The sequence below is a fragment of the Manis javanica genome, chromosome 2 (genome assembly GCF_040802235.1).
Source record: "Manis javanica isolate MJ-LG chromosome 2, MJ_LKY, whole genome shotgun sequence".
Lineage (NCBI taxonomy): Eukaryota > Metazoa > Chordata > Mammalia > Pholidota > Manidae > Manis > Manis javanica.
The window spans coordinates 41,972,432-41,985,430 of NC_133157.1; the positions used below are offsets into that span (position 1 = coordinate 41,972,432).

A 12,999-nucleotide genomic window follows, 5' to 3' on the forward strand; every position below is an offset into this window, starting at 1 on the left:
TTGGACCCGTACAACGGGGACTGCCACTCCTCTCTGCCTTACCCAAAGAATGGAAAGTGCTCATAATAGATATTAAAGATTGTTTCTTTTCTATACCTCTAAGCTCCAAGGACAGGGAAAGATTTGCTTTTACTTTGCCAGCTATTAACCATGAACAACCCGATGCCAGATTTCAGTGGAAGGTCCTCCCTCAAGGAATGGCAAATAGCCCCACCATATGTCAACTGTACGTTCAGCGAGCGCTAGACCCAATTCGTAAGACCTATCCCACGCTAAAGATCATCCATTACATGGATGACATCCTTCTTTGCTCCCCACAACCAGCGGAAATAAAAGAAGCATATATAGATCTCACTAGATCCCTAGAAAATTGGAGACTGAATATAGCAAGCGAGAAGGTCCAAAAATCTAGTGTTAGCAAATTCCTAGGAGCAACCATTTACACAGATGTAATTTGCCCCCAAAAGCTTGAGATAAGACATAATCAATTGCGAAATTTGAATGACTTCCAAAAACTCCTAGGGGATATTAATTGGTTGCGCCCATACTTAAAGATACCCACCACTGAATTGACTCCACTATTTAAAACCCTAGAAGGAGACCCACAACTAACGTCACCGCGCTCCCTCACACCTGAGGCATTACAAGCCATTCGCAAAGTAGAACAGGCTTTGATGACAGCACAATTAAATAGAGTGCAATCGAATGAACCCTTTGAGTTGTGTGTCCTTCCCACCCCAGAGCTGCCAACAGCAGTCTTATGGCAGCACGGCCCACTGATCTGGATTCATCCCCAAGCCTCTCAGGCTAGGACAATAGAGTACTATCCAGCAGCCGTGGCCAAACTTGCTTTGAGAGGAGTAAAAACCTCCATGACACATTTCAGAGAGGCTCCAGCTAAAATTATAACCCCTTACAGCGTAGAACAGATACAAGTATTATGTGCTATGAACGATGATTAAGCCATACTTGCTTACAGTTTCTCAAGAACCTTTGATAATCATTTCCCTAAACATCCCCTCATCAACTTCGCCAAAAATCATCTCCTAGTATTTCCTCAGGTCACTAGCCTAACCCCGCTGCCTCATGGAAAAACAGTTTACACGGACGGGTCTAAGACAGGCACAGGTGCCTATGTCCATGATGGCAAAGTTGTGACAAAAGGCTACACGCCTAACACTCCACAAATAGTAGAATGTCGCATAGTCTTAGAGGTCCTACAAATCTTTCCTGAACCTTTAAATATTGTGTCTGACTCCTGTTATGTAGTTAATGCAGTCAAATCTCTAGAAGTGGCCGGGCTAATCAAAGCGTCCAGCCCAGTAGCCACTTTGTTCAAACAGATACAATCAGCACTACTTCATAGGCAATCTCCTTTGTATATAACTCATATCAGAGCACATTCAGGCCTTCCCGGGCCTATGACCCAAGGCAACCACCTGGCAGACCTCGCAACCAGAAATATAGCTTTTCCCCTGCTAGACCCTATCACCACAGCTTCAAAATTCCATACACAATTTCATGTCACTGCCGAAACACTGCGCAAGCGGTTTAGCATAACCAGGGCCGAAGCTAGGAACATTGTCCTTAGCTGCCAACATTGCTGCAGCTTCCTTCCCACACCTCATGTTGGGATCAACCCCAGAGGTATTAAGCCTTTACAAGTTTGGCAAATGGATGTGACGCATATTTCGTCTTTTGGGAAACTGAAATATGTACATGTATCCGTGGATACTTGTTCAGGAGTCATCTTTGCCTCCCCATTGTCAGGAGAGAAAGCTTCCCATGTCATCCAGCACTGCCTTGAAGCTTGGAGCGCATGGGGGTTACCACAGATTCTGAAAACAGACAATGGCCCAGCCTATACCTCTACAAAATTTGCTCAATTTTGTCATCACATGGGGATAAAACATATCACTAGCCTTCCCTACAACCCACAGGGTCAAGAGATTGTGGAACGCGCGAACCGCACGCTCAAATCCTATTTACTTAAACAAAAAGGGGGAATTGAAGATATACCCCCCACACCAAAAACTGCCATAGCCCTAGCACTTTTCACTATAAATTTTTTGAATCTGGATGCTCAAAGCCATACAGCAGCGGATCGCCATAATCAGTGGCCAAAAGACCCACAAGAACTAGTAAAATGGAAGGACGTGTTATCTAACCAATGGAAGGGCCCGGATCCAATCATAATCAGATCCAGGGGAGCTGTGTGTGTTTTCCCCCAGGGTGAAGAAAATCCCTTCTGGATCCCGGAGCGCCTAACGAGGAAAGTCCTAAACAAAGGAGATGACTTCGCTGTACCTCCTGACCCTGCTCCTGACACTGGAGACCCCGACTCAGGGAGTATTGAGATGGGGAATCCTGTCTGCCTTTCCTAAGCCTATGCCTGTCCGTTTCAATGCAGCCGTTTTTCCGCGCTTTTTCACTACCAATACTAGTATGAACTTGCCCTACTTAGTTAAAGACACCCTAGTAGCTCCCCTGGGAGAAAACCGATCCTTCGTAACTAATGGGTCATTATGCTTCACCACTCAGAATCTAGCTGGCTGTATCTCCCTGAAACGGAGGAAATACGGATGGTTCAGTGACATAATTCTAGAGGCCAGTAGCCTCCCCGTTATGTCAGCTAAATTTGAAGGGCCTAATAAGGAAGGGAGCCCGTCCTATAAGAACATGACTATCCACCAGATGGTTCTCTGGATCAATGGCACATTTGTACACTCTCCCAGGAACAATTCCACCGACAGGCCTCGTCAACCCAAATATGCCTCCCATTGTGTGGGCGACTATGAGGGAGAGCTGTGGCCCTGGACTGACTGTCAGTCAACTGTAGTAACGTGGGCAACTGAGAGGCAGGAGTTTACCATCTCCCCAGATATGGAGGGACGGCCAGCCAATGAGGCTTGGTGGCCAGTAAAGGTGCTCGAAGGCGAGTTTCGTCAGCAGCTGAGCATGAACCCCTTCCATAAATGGATGCTGTGTGGAGTCAATGGCTCGTGTACTGACCTCTCCCCCTTTTCCGCCCTCCAGGGTGGGGGAATCGGTGTAAAAAATATCACCTTTTGGTGCGAGAATAACCACATGTGCGCACACTGGAACATGATCATGACCCATAACAACGAGAACTACACGTGTTCAGCAAAATCAGGTCCAGAGTCACCTAATTCCCTTTTTCCACCTTCTCCAGTATGCGTATACCCCCCATTTCTGTTTATCTTATCCAATAGTAGCTTTGACTCCTGCTCCAATGAAACCTGCTTTCTGTCTCAGTGTTGGGATGCGCGTAACTTTACCAATGCTTTGGTAGTCCGCATCCCCCGTTGGGTCCCTGTTCCCGTAGACGCCCCTAACACCATGACTCTGTTTCGAGAAAGGCGCGATTTCGGTGTTACAGCCGCCATAGTGCTCCTGATCTCCGCGACCGCGGTCGCAGCCACCGCCGCTGGTATAGCTTTAGACACCTCCATCAAATCGGCTACAGAGCTCAATAACCTTGCAGCCTCAGTAGCTTCTGCCCTGGACCAACAGTCCACACTTGATGGCAAACTGAAAGGAGGAATAATGATCCTCAATCAACGCATAGATCTCGTGGAGGAACAAATGGAAGTGCTCTGGCAAATAGCCCAATTGGGATGTGAGCGGAAATATCGTGCCCTCTGCATCACTAGCATTCAATATAAAAATTTTACACGGGCAGCTAATCTGTCACGAGACCTGTCCCAGTATCTTTCAGGAAACTGGTCCCAGGACTTTGATGGAGCACTAGAAGAACTGCGGCGAGAAATAATCCACATCAACTCCACCCGTCTAGATATCTCCGTAGCAGAAGGACTCTCTTCCTGGTTCCTCAGAGCTCTCCCACGTCAAGGAGTGGGCGGGCATGGCTGGGATGGGCGTGTTCCTGCTTGGAGGTCTCATGCTCTTACTCTGGTTGTTATGCAGACTCCGCAACCAACATAAGCAGGACAAGGTGATCCTTGCTCAAGCCCTAATGGCGATAGACGTTGGCGCCTCTCCCCAAGTGTGGCTCAACATGCTTAAGAAGGAAGCTCGGCTTTAGCTTGAGGTAGCTCTTGCACCCTGAGCCCATGTGGCACTGCACCAGGCCCGAGTACCTCAATGCTTAATCACAGCTTTCTTTAAGAAGCTCATGGTGCAAGAGGGTTGAGAAAAAGGGTCCAAACCCTTTGTACCAAGCGGTCCCAACGCCAGCCAGAAGATGCGAGGCAAAGCACTGCAAGAGGTCTTGGACCCCTCTGAGAGGCATGCCTGACTGCATAGGGGTAGATGCCCAGAACCCCTCTCCAAAAAGGGGGCATCAAGAAGTATGATGGAGGTCAGGCCTCTGTCTCCGCCTCTGCTGGCAAGTTCCGCCTTGAGCTTCTGTTAGACAAAAAAGGGGGAGATGTTGGCAGCCGCGCTCAGAAAATAGCGCCCAATGCAGGGCAGCCGGAAGGCCCCGAACTTCCTAATGACAAATCATCCCACACCACTAAACTACATGCTAATTGCGCCTTGGCATAAGGACCAATGAGACCCACCAAATGGTTATGCTAATAAGGCATATGGAGCCGCACCAAGCAGGTCAGAGCATGAGAACTATATAAGCAAGCCTCTCCTTCCCCTCTGGGTCCTGCCCAACTCATTTGTTTCACAAAGAGCTGAAGAATAAAGCTTTCTGCAGAAGAATCCTGCTGTTGTTGCATGCTGTTCTTGCCGGCGAGGACAGGGCACGCGACAAAAGTGGCATATTTTGAGGTGGCAAACCTGCTCCCCTTCAGTAGGTGATTTTGGGGGAATAAAAAAAGATGAGGCTGGATCCCTGCTTCATACACTACACCAGAATAAACTCCAAATGAGTCAAAAAATTTAAATGACATGAAATAACTACAGGAAATACATGAAATTTTTGATAACCTTAGAGTAGGGAAGAACTTTTTTCAGATGTCATAAAACAAAAAAGGGCCAAATAATTTAACTATATAAAAATAATACTAGAAAAAAAAACTAGATGACAAAATCAAAAGACAAAATACTGGGAGATTAATTGCAGCTCATTCTAAGGCAAATGGCTAATCTCTATGATATGTAGTAAATTGCTAGAAATAAAACAAACCAGACCAACAAACCTATGGGGAAAAATGGGCAAAATACAGAATGGGGAAAAAGTAAAAACAAACTATCTTTAATACATGAAAAGATTGCAACTCTAGACACAATAAAGCCAATGCAACAATGCGTCACACTCTAAGCTACCTGTCAAATGTGCAATAGTCAAAAGTTTGATTAAATGTTTTGTTGGCAAATTTGAGGGGAAATCTGGACTCTTCATTCACTACTGGGAAGAATGTACATAATACAACACCTCCAGAAGGAAATCTGGGGATCTCTTTAAAAATTATAATTGCATTCATACTAGCAATTATATTATCCTGCTTCTGGGGATTTATCTTAAGGATATAGCTGCACAACTTAGAAAATAATGGATCTGGTTATTTATTACAGAATTGTTTGTAACAGTAACAACTTGGAAGCAACTCACATGTCCAACAAAAGGGAACTGGTTATAGAACCATGGTTCAGCCACAGAACGTAATATCCTGCAGCCCCTAAAAAGAATGAGAAAACCCTCTAAACAGTGACGTAAAGGAAGACAGCTGTTGGTCACAGAGTATGAGACATTTTGTTGAAGAAAGGAAGGTGATATGGAGACATGTTTATATTTTCTTGCATTTACAGAAACAGATACTAGAAAGACACAAAGATTGAGTAGAAGAAAGTGGTTTCCTACAAAAGTAGGAGGAAACAAGCAGATGAGAACTGGGGTGGGAGCTAGACTTCCCAGTGTATTCATTTTCATATCATTTTTATTTTTTACATGTGAATGTGTTATCTGTTCATAAAATTAAATTTATATTTATTGATTAGCTGCTATGTAGAAAGCCCTATACAGTTCAGTACTACAATAATGCCTTCCAGCCAGCTGCAATGAGTATTTCCAACCAGTTACAATGAGCATCTCCATAAATGTATGTTTTCACTTGTTTCTGCATTGGTTGGTGGGGGTCAGGGGAGGAAGTGTTTTTAAGTTAGATTGGAGTAAAGGGTTTCATTTTTGACTTTGTACATACTGCCTCCGAGGGCCTAGCAAGAATATCATCTTAGGGTAGACAGAACACATGGTCAAAAAGATAACTATCAATAGTGCAGGAGAATACTAAAAAAAATACAGATGGGAAAATGCTCTAGATCAGAAGAGAGAAGAATCCTGTGGCTAAACTAGGCCAGAAAGGCTGCCAGGGGAAGCAAAATCTGAATTGGTTCATGGGTTTCATATAAATTAAACCTTTTTCACAAAAAGTTATTCTACAGGACTTTTCTGTAGAAAAGATTTTTTCAGAACAGTCCTGATTGTATTGATTTTTCTGAAGTAGAGATGAGAAGTGGGGGGAGGTAGGAAGGGCTCAATTACCAAAAAGTGAGTAACACTGCAAAATTAGTTTTTCCTGGTCATCTTAGTCCTTCCCTAAACAAAAGTAGTAGACAGAAATAAGAGCTAGATTGAAACTCATAGTTTAAAAAGTCTCATTTCTTTATTCTACTCCTTTCCAATTAAAAAATTTACATCATCTCAGAAAGTTTTTCTCTTTGATAGCTTCTACAGACATTTTCTCTGCATGGGCTGGCCAGAATCAGGAGAGGAATTTAAGTTTATGTTTCAGTCCCACACTTGCAAGGAAGTTTCACTTTGTAAATGCTCTCTGGGCTGTGACAATTAAAAGAGGAAACACACCCTTGAAGAAGTAATTGGCACCACTCTCAGGACAAGCCCTAGCACAACTAGCCTGCCCCTGAATGCGTCCTGCGGGGAACTCTCTACCACTGTCATCATGATTCGCCTCTGTCAGAAGTTCCTGTGTGAGATGGAAAAATCTCGTATCTTCAACCCCCTGGTTCTACTCATAGCCTCAGAACTCTGCAGACAACACAAATTCATCTCACACGAGTTAAGCTAGCCACTCCAGAAGAATCACCCTGCCTTACATCAGTTTGGAGCCAGAGTGGGGAGGGGGTGGGTGGGGAAAGGTACTGAATAGTGTTTTGATGTTGTTTGTTCCTTCGGTTCTAAACAAACCTTTATCACTTTTGCATTTAAAATAATTAGGTAAGGATATTTAGGTTAACTGCAAGATAGGATATTACAATATACTATGTTAAATGTACTACTTAATCATCTGACCAAATTCACTTGAAAAATAACATATTCAGGAGTGTATCTGAAAGACATAAAATGACAAGAACTGTCTTCTAAGCATGCACTCTGGAGTGTTTCCATAACCCCCCATTGTGGTAGGACTAAGGTGCTCAAAGAAATAACATACAGTGTGATAAACAGGAGAGAAGCCTCCTTCACTTCCACCAGAGTTATGACCACACAGAAATGAGGTTTTTGAATGCTTTTCCTGGAGAATAACAATTATTTTGAGTAAGGTGCTGTCACCTATGTTAGTAATACTCAAAGCAAGTTTTATGGCTCTGTAAGGGAAGAATTAGCCTACTCATTTGGGAATTTAGTGGTGTTTGGAATGCAGAAAGTGATGATGAGGTTGGAAATGGATTGGTTTTGGGGCTTGTTCTGCTTATATAAATGATTATGAACTTTTTCCAACATGAAGTAATACAAAATGAAAAAAAATCTGTCCCTAGAGTACAAAATTATCTCATAACCCAATTTGCATTTCTCCACTCCAAGCATATTTTCTGCAATTTCTACTTAGAGGGTGAAAGCTGCTGAATGATAATTAATTTTAACAAGCACGTGGCAGACTGAGCTGGACAGTACACAAGCTGCCCTTCACCAAGTATGAATTTGAACTGGATTTTTTTATACTGTTTTTGGCACAATAATATTATTTAGGCATTTAAAATTATCTAGATAGCAACTTTGTTCTTTTTTTTCATATGGATTTTTTTCTTTTAACTCTACTCAAATACACAAGCAGCTTGTAAAAACTGTTAAGAAATGTGAGAGATAATTGGACCATGTATAGCAAAACTAGAAGGGTATTAGGTATTTGCTATTCATCAAAGGGACCACTTGTTTTTCTTCTTGTTTTCCCGTGTTCAGAAAAGAAATGTGTACATCTCCTGATTTAAAATATATAGTTCATTAGTGGAAAAAGTGCTTTAGAAGTAGATCCTTATATCACTTCCCATGCAGTATTTTCATTCTTTTCTTAAAGCACTACTTGGTAAAAGCAAATGATAGTCTCAAGAAGTGATCACAATGTTCAGGCACTATTTCTCTTTTATATCCCTGCACATGGAATATGAGCAAGCAAATAATGACTCATTTCTGAGTAGGAAAATATATTTTGAGAGAACTAATACTATGATTTGATAGTAATAACTTACCTCTCATCAACCCATCTAGTTTATTGTTCTATACTAAATTATTTGTGCATGTCTGCATACTTATACTTTATATGAAAAATTACAAAATCTTAACTATGACAAAAGACATTCTGTAATTTCCCAGGCAAGCTACTAAAAAGATGAGTATCTCTCTATGTATGTTAAGATAAAAGATTTATGGCATGACAATCCATTGCTTCTTACATTTATGAGAGCAGACTTACTGCCTGTGACTCAGGGGCTCGCTCTCACAAGAAGTACTAATTAACCTTTGTGATAACAACTCATCAAATTCCATTACTTCTATAAAGGCAAAACTCTCTTAACTTTCCAATCAAAATTTAAACACATTATTAATGCTATGGGTACAAATACAGGCTAAAAATAATGAGTCTAAATGTCTTAGCCTTTTCCCTTGGCATTATATGAAATGTTTATTCTATCTGGAAATCTTGATGCTTAAGTGGCCTGTTGTTTCTGCCACCTACAAATTCAATAACATTCAAATTAAGCTTTCCTTATTGATATCACTTAATCATATGCCATATTTGGAACTTGGTAAATTCTGCAAAGTCAAATCTATGCACTGATTAAAGGAATTTCCTTAATTTATTCCTGTTTCTGATAGGAACTTTCTTAAGTTAAATTACATTCAACATTTATTGAGAATCTAACATTAGCAAGGCACTAGGCATAGAGGTAAGCGGCAGACAAAGGTGAATTAGACAATGTCTCTGTTATAAGGAAGCTTTCATTCCAGGGAGGAGATAAATGTCTCCTCACCTTAGGATGAAGCAGGAAGAGCTGTAAGTAGAGATATCATGCTCATAAATGCAAAGACAAAAAAATTGATCTATAAATTCAATGCAACTCCAATAAAAATCTCACAAGGGATATTTGTAGAAGCTTACTGGCCAGTCAGTCCTTAGATTCACATGGAAGAGAAAGGGACAAGTTTGTCAAGATAACTTTGCAGAAAAAAGATAGACGTCAAAATCCCCCACATGTCAAAAATTTTAAAACTTAGTGACCTGAGATTGGCCCTAGTTGTGGTTTTATATTTCTTTTTGGACTAAAATGTGGAGAAGGGAGGTAGGAAAGATGGCACTGATGACAAGAGAAAGGAAGTCCTCCACAGCAGCTCTCCCACCTTCCACCAAAATGACTCAGATCCTTGAACTGAGTGACTCTGACTCTCAAATAAAGGCAAAAGCTATTTCCAAAAGAAGCACTTGTATGACAAGAGCCTGGGCCAAGGATAACTCCGGAGTAAAGTTTCAATCTGCCACCTGGCATTTGCTATTTAGTTGATATATACTAAAAATAAAGCAGTCGGAAGGGGTAATTTATAAGCACAACATCATGGGTCTCAAATAGCCTGTGACAAGGCCGAGAGGCAGAAATCACACATGAAATAACTGAAGAACCTACTTACAAAGAAACATACTAGTCAGTACAATAAAGTACAAATATAAATGCAAAAAATGCTGACAGTTGCAAGTAGCAAGGTAGCCAGAGGCACATGTGCTCTGGTTCTGAGGTGGGTGTGGGGAAGTGTATGGCTAGAGGGAGGCACTGCTGTTGAGAGCACTGCTGCTCCTCCGCCCCTGGTCCACTGTGGCTCAAGCACACAGTAGGACAGCACCCAAACCATCACTGAGCAATGCTGACTGCATCCCAACTGTGACAGATTATGACAAATTTATCGATACCAATACAAAACCTGTCTTCCTCTATAAGAAATTAGCTAATGATCTTGAATAGGACTTAAGAAAAATGATAGGCTTATCTTTCTAGTTCTTGCCATCTTTCTTGTTGTGTGTTTTATGATGCTGTAGTGAGCTAGGAATTTCTCCCTTTTGGAGACTCTTTATTTTAGGCCTTAGATCATTCACAACAGTTCTCTGCTAGGTACAGAGCACCAACATGGAAGAAACAGGTTAATACCTGGTCAAGGACGTGATCCCTCCCATTGAGAAGCATATTGGCTTATTGTTTATAAAACTGTGAGTCCAGGAGGACCTGAAAACAAATATCTACTGGATCCTAATGATGTTCTCATGCAGGGTATTGCCTATATTGTGCATCAGCAGAACTATAGACTGCTAGCTCTAGAAATGAACCCACCAGAGCTTTATAAATCATTTATATCACTTTGGCTCACAGAACTAACTTTATAGTTTCAGGAACAAAGATTTCAACTGGAAGTACCTCAGTTGGGTGCTGGCTCATTCCAACAGAAGGTAATGTACCATACAGTACATATTGGTAAGTCTGCAATGATTAAAGCAACTGCACAAAATCTCATTTCTTAAAAGAAATTAAACTCTCTGTGGTTTACTCCTCATCCATGTCAGACATCAGATCATTCAAATGCCAGTCAGTTACATCTAATTTGCTGTAATCTTGGTAAATGGGAGGCAATCAGCAAGTCCTCAGCTACTGCTCCAAAGCAGCACATAATACATTTCTGCAATACACTGATGAAGAGAAGATGGGGAAAAGGCTTCCTCACAATAACTGACATTTATGATGTAGCAAAAATGTTCCTTGGGTTCTGATATATATATATGGAATTAGATATATGTACATAGTTTAAGAAGTTTATAAATCATTATTGGTGTGCTATCCCTGTGTAGTTACTAAAACAGAGATTAGGGCCACCATTTCTTTAATGTGCAGTTCTTAGCTTGCTTGATCTCAAGTGAGCCTCATGACAACCCCATGAGAAATTATTCTGTTTGCCATTTGACAGCTGAGGAAAATGAGGCAGAGAAGTTAAGTACTGCCTAAAGTCTCATAACCAATCAAAGGAAGAGAGTATTTACACCAGCTCTGATTCCGGAGCCCAAGTTCTTATCCATCTGCTTTGCTGCTTCCCTCCATAAAGAGCCTTTTTGTATGAGTGATCATTAATTATGTGTGGATAAATGAAAAACTCAAAATTTTCTAACTTGGGTCTTAAGGATTTCATTCTGGTTGAATATGGAGGATGAAGGCTCTCACTTGAAGATATATTTCAATAGCAAAACCTATTTACAGTTATATGGTACAGTTATCTAGGGTGGTTTATTTGAGCTGATTAACAGGTTGGAGAGGATGAGGGGTAAAGACCTCCAAATCCATCCTTTGGTGCTGCTAATAGGGATCATACTACTACACACTATCATTTTTTCTTCAGTTCCCAAAAGAAGGGACGCATACTATGATATTTGTCGTTCTATTTTACACTCTGGCACATACAAGTACTATGGACCACGGTACTAAATCATAATTACTTTTCCCCTCCTGGTATTTTTCTCTGATCCATGGAGAGGCATACAAGCTACACTCCTGCTACATACTGGCTAAATAATTGTTCCATTAGATGGGTATGTGAGGGGTGGGGCTGTATATCCACTAGCATCATGCACACAGAGCCACTTTCATTATATAGCTTATTTCTCATGATGATGCAGATTTTAGGCCTTGGTATTTGATTCTCTATTAGGAAGCATAGTTGTTCTAGGGCTGATATTGCACAAAATCAGAAACCTGTTGGAGACGAGGGAAATTATTTCCTCTAGGCAAAATTTGGAGTAGGAAAAACTGTCTTGGCACTATATTCCTCTCCCAGACACTTACTCCGAGTCTCAATCTTACTTCAAACTGGGGGTGTTAGTGTTTTCCCCATAGGTGTTATATGAGAAAGGCGGTCATCAATTCAGTACCAGTCTGGTGTCCTCAGGATTCAGAGGGCTTTGGAATTCCATGAAACTGTATGATAATTATCTACATATATCCTAGATATGTCTTAAGGAGTAGGCATAATTCTTTATGTAGACTGGGGAGCACAGTACCAAACACACAGTAGGAACTCAATAAATGATACCTATGGTATTATGAAACAACGCATAGAGCAGTGGTAAGGAGTCTATTTCTGCCCAGGGTATAGGTTTGAGGGAGTCACTTTGTGCACTTATTTCTCCTTTTTTTTTCTTTGTAAATGACAAAGATATTCTCTATGATTTTTAAAGATGAAAACTTTAAGTGCCACTCATCTGTAGCGACTAACCTGAACACATAACGCGCAGAGCAAAAGTTATTTAACAAGAAGTTAAAAAAAACACCTCACAGCACGAAAGAATGGTTAAGTACGTCTTCAAAGGTTAAAAAAAAAACTCATCCACATTGTGCCACTAGCAAATATGAAGTTTAAAGGTTTGAAAATCATGCTTGAGAAAATGCTTACATGTAAAGACAAACTTGTGGTGAAAGGAAATTACCTAACCGGTCCTGGGGTGAAGTTACAATGTACGTTTTAATTGCGCCATAAGGAAAAAATAAATCCATTCACTTATCAAATATTTGTTGAACGCCCACTACCCGCCAAGCACAAACAAGTCATTCACAACCCTCAACTGCGCTTGACTTTCTCGGGTACCGCGACCCTCCCCGCGAAGCAGTGCCGTCTACCTCCGTTAACGCCTTACACCAACATTTGCACGCAGCGCGGCCCCGCCCCCTTCCACAGGTCTTGTACGTCCACGTCCTCGCAAATCGAAAACGCAAACATGAGCTACGGTGTCTCACAAGGAA

General features: G+C 41.4%; 1 long non-coding RNA gene across 1 annotated transcript in view; it reads right to left on the minus strand.

Annotated features, from left to right (window-relative positions):
• LOC140847674 (uncharacterized) overlaps nt 1-12,960 on the minus strand; it is a 173,313-nt gene extending 160,353 nt beyond the window's left edge. Inside the window, exon 1 of the long non-coding RNA XR_012127677.1 lies at nt 12,877-12,960. This is a non-coding gene — a long non-coding RNA (uncharacterized lncRNA). The remainder of the gene's footprint in view (nt 1-12,876) is intronic.
• Between the last annotated feature and the right edge of the window lie 39 nt (nt 12,961-12,999).